A 5000-nucleotide genomic window follows, 5' to 3' on the forward strand; every position below is an offset into this window, starting at 1 on the left:
TGCGTACTTGAACTTCGATGCATTCCCTTCAAAATGTAATGGATTTGTTCTTGGGTCATACCCCAACATGTCCACCAAGTTTTGTTGAAATTAGTTCTTTAGGTTTTGCATAATGTTGTTCACAATAAAAAAAAAAAAAAAAAAAAAAAAAAAAAAAAAAAAAAAAAAAAAAAAAAAAAAAAAAAGCCTTATTTTGCTCTTAACTTCACTGCGTACTTGTACTTCAATGTATTTTCTTCAAAATCTAATGAATTGGCCTTTGGGGCATACCCCCACATGTCCACTAGGTTTCGTTTAAATCGATTTTATAGTTTTTCCATAATGTTGTCTTCAAACAAACAATTAACGATTATTTTCAAAGTACTGCTGCGTAATTGTTCTTTGATGTACTTAATCCAAAATGTTATAGATTCATCCTTGGGTCATAACCAACATGATTACCAAGTTTGGTAAAAATCGGTACTGCAGTTTGTTGGTAAAGTTGCTTACAAACAAACAAACAAATACATCGAAGTTCGCAAAATTTTCGCTAAAATCAAACATTTTGCGAAGGATATGTATCCACCCCTGTCCGTTTGTTTATTTGGGAGAAAGTTCACACATAAACTTCTGTACCGATATTGACAAAAATTGTAGTCGTGTTGAGTATGACCCACGGATGAATTTTCAACATTTTTGGATAAAGTACATCAAAGTGTAAATACGCAGCAGTATTTTGAAAATAGCTGCAATGTCAAGTAAATTTCAAATATTTGCTTTTTTTCCCTTTTTTTTTAGTTTTTTGGTTATGAACAACATTACGTTAAAACTACAAAACCAATATCAATGAAAATTGGTGAACATGTGGAATATGGCCAAAGGATAAATCCATTAGATTTTGAAGAAAATACATCGAAGTGCAAGCACGCAGTGGAGTTAAGTTAACCTCCTTACAGTTCAGAGGCATATGAAATTGTTTGACGTGGCGAAGGCATTCTCTCTACGGAGTTCCCCCTCCAGTTGATTATGTCGCAGTTCGAGTTTATCGGGGTTGCTTGAGTTAAGAGGGATAATTCTCTTGGAGAGAGTGTTTTTCATTCATGCTTTTTCAGGCTCACTGAGAGAGATTTGTCGTCTTCACTAAACATAACCTTCTCTTTTTCAATGGCTATAATATCTAGACTGTGACCTGAAATATATATAACAATATGGTTTTAAACATCTGGAGTATCTGGGAGAGTATTAGGCTTTTGGACGAATATCAGAAAGAGTGCTCATAAAAGTTTAGCAATAAGCTCTTCTTAAGGTGTTGACAGACCTATATCTTGATAAGAGGCAGGTGGCATCTGTTGAATTCTTATAAATTCTTGTGATCTTCCTACTGTGTCTGCTGGATTGTCAAGACTCATGTGAAAAACAAAATAGAATCGAGTGTAAGTCAATCTACAAAGCAATATCTGTAAATAGCCAAAATAAGGAGACGGCACGAGGAATTTTAGGTGAATCTTATGTTTCTTGATAAAATAAATTAGTTTAACTAACTAAAACCCTTGAACTGCACCCTAAGATGATTAGGTTAGTGTGTGCAATAAATCCCAGGAAATGAAAGGAGTGCTTGATAAGAACAAGCTGAAGGAGCTGTTTAGAGACAAACAAAACACACTCAGCTTTTAAAAAGCAGAACTATGACTGTAATGTGATGCTTCCATGACATGCTCTGCATTATTACTAACACCAAAATGGTTGTAGGTAAAATGAGCTGAATTTTCAAACAGCAAGATGCTATCTTGTATCTAGAGGAATTTGGAAACGGATATTTCTATCTCGAAAGCAAAGAAACAAATGGAGTTAACTGTCCGCTACCCAGAGACGCCATCTTTAATTGCATTAATGAAATAAAACGGGTTTAACAAAGATTGAGAGAGCGATGCTGAAAGGGTCTGGTGGAGAATAAGATCTGTGTGGGGGAAAAAGATGACGTTTTGTGGTGAGAAGAATCCTTGAAAAGGGTAAAATATAAGGTGGTGGTGGTATTGATGACTATTACTATTACTAGTGTACGCAACCCGTCAAAATGACGACTAGAATTTAGCCATCCACATGAACACACACACACATAATTAACCCTTCCCATCCGATCAAACCTCCTCCCCCCCCCTTCCTGACTACAACCTGCTGATTCGGCAATTTGTGAGAGATTGTGGTTTCCGAGCGTACCTCTTGCGGTATCCCCTCTCACCAGGGTGTGAAAACTCCTTCTCCCCTTGCCGCTTATTATGTAGAGGAGATTTATCATTAATTATCAGCATATGATCTTTTGGAACCAGACAGAAAGCTAAGGGATCGAGCATCAAGCTTCTCTACGATAGATTGACTCTAATTAGACAGAAACAGACCAAGAGTAAAGAGCATATATCAAAACAATCTTTGGATTTAGTTATACATTTCAGTAAAGAAATTTAACTAAGCTTATATAATCTACAACGAATAATTATAAATAAACTCAAATATAGATGGAAATAAATCCATCAACGGTAGAAGTTTTAGACATAAAAGTTAACCAGGTTGACCTTTTGATATCTAGTTGTATTGATTTTATGAGCGTCCTAGGTACCCTATTACGTACTAACTTTTAACGTCATTAGATAAGGATTTTCATAAAGCATTTTCATATTTAAAATAATTTCAATTAATAACTCTTGCTATTGGCCATAACCCCACCACTTGTCCTTTTGTTTTATTAAGTAATTAGTTTACTCAATTTATATTCTCGAGGTATTCGATGATACAAATAGTTCGTGAAATTTTAACAGGCTGTTTACTATTTATTGATAGTAAGAGCTAATTAGTGTTAAATGATTGTGGATTATTCAGCATGTCTTTTAAATCAACTATTATGATTTGTAATTTTTAAGAGTTGGTGACACTTTAAGATTTAATTTTTCATAGTAAAATAAGACGGTATTTAATTTATTCTATTAAAATCTAATCTATCTTTTGTTGATGTAAAAGGTAAGAGAAATGACAATTGTATTATTCATTGTAACTTTGAAATTATTCATTTGTTGTTACAAAAAAAAAAATGCATTTGTCTGCCATCTTCCATTTTCCTTTAACTGCCTGGATTTTGAAGAGGATAACATATCATCTGGAAGATTAGCTCGATTTTCCTCTCGTTGTGATTACAAATTATTTCATTAAAATTCTACACATTTATGATGATGAATATAATTGCAGTAGTTTTAATAAGTTCTGGTTAAATTTTCACAAATCTGCGCATCGCTTTTGAAACAGAACTTTTCAAACCTATTTTGTTCATGTTTATTTTCAATGTGATATAAGAGAATCAATTAAATTGTATTTCCCTTTGATTCCATTTTCTTGTATTGATTTCCATAAATTATAATTCACACTTTCCTAAAAGTAATATTCTTGACTTTTGAAAGTCTTGTCTCAATTCACAAAACAAAACCAACTCAGATGTGTTTAGAATAAACATGAATATAAGAACTAACACATTTGTTGTATTAACCACATTTACCAAAAAAAAAAAAAATAAAGAAATAAAAAAAATAAATAAAAAAAATTAAAAAAAAATCGCTCCTTTTTTGTACTGTGTCGTTGCGATGAACCAATAACAACTTGAGCTTATTACGACTTCCCGTTGTGTTTACGTCCTTCTTTCTTGCGTCTTCTTCAATACATACTAACGGAATCCGGTGATGGAAGGCCGTATAAGTTACCGCTCTGTACCGGCAGTAAATTGATCAGTCTTCCGGACAGAAAAGCTGACTTGCATATTGGCAATTCACAGGGGCAAATAGATGAGGGTAATTTTTTTTTCTACTTGGAAAAAAATGCTTATTTTTTTTATTACAACGAAGTTTTCCAACTTGAAATTTATATAAATAGTGTTTTGTTTTAATATGTGGTAATTTTAGATAGGTATTTAAAAATATTTTTTTGTTTAGTTATCATGTCTTTTCCTTAGTTACATAATTTCTGGCATTATCTTATTTCACTTTGATAAAAGGTACAATATTAATAGAAAAAACGTAATTTTATTCAGAAATTCTCCATAAAAATATACTGTTTTCATCCGTATATTAGTAAAATACAGGCGACCGTAATTTTATCTTACTTTGTGACTGTCTTTTACGGATTGGTGACCGTAATATCAGTCCTTTACTTCAATATATCCGTTTGTAAAACGGTAAAACATCCGGGGATAAATGTTGCCAGGCATTTACCATTTTTTAATGCAAATTTTAAGTGTATTCATCATAATCATATCTTATAGCGCCAACATTGTATCCACTGCAAAACTACCTTATCACGATCGTAGAGATCCAAATCTGTACAGATTGGCCCCTGTTCATACCAACGAAGTATTTGGTCCATTGTATGGATGGGATAAAAGGTATTAACAAGATATTAACTGAATTAGAAAATATTCGAAGGAATCTAATACATTTCATGACCTAAAAACAATCGGAAAGGATTATTATCATCAATTTACGAGAAAAGTTAATTTGGGAAGCAGTACAGCAAACATGATAAATGTCTGAGTGTATCTGTCAATCTTTCCCCTTTGGAGAGCAACAGTCCTTCCAGACTACACACGATCTTCAATTGATATCATTTTCAGATAGATCTGTGACTCATGAATGGCAGTTGTCATTATGTCTCTCTTAATTGAGTTTTTCCACCGAGCAAGCGATCATCCATCTCCACTTGGTCTCAAACGAATCGGGAGAAGTGAGGGAGAAGGTGCCATCTCCCGCAAACAAAGAGACATTAAGAGAACTCATCTCCTACAAACAAAGAAGGAAATGATTGTTCATTCTTTTATCTCTTACGGAAATGATGTTAGAATATCCTGTACTTTGGTGTGCTCTCATATATCAATGTTGCTCTATCTTAGTCTTGGTGTTAATTAAATCATTATTCTCTCCATAGATCTTTTATCTTATGTTCCAAAGCTTTATTAGGGCTCAAAATATATGATGCAAAAGCTTACA

Source organism: Palaemon carinicauda, chromosome 4 (assembly GCF_036898095.1).
Source record: "Palaemon carinicauda isolate YSFRI2023 chromosome 4, ASM3689809v2, whole genome shotgun sequence".
Lineage (NCBI taxonomy): Eukaryota > Metazoa > Arthropoda > Malacostraca > Decapoda > Palaemonidae > Palaemon > Palaemon carinicauda.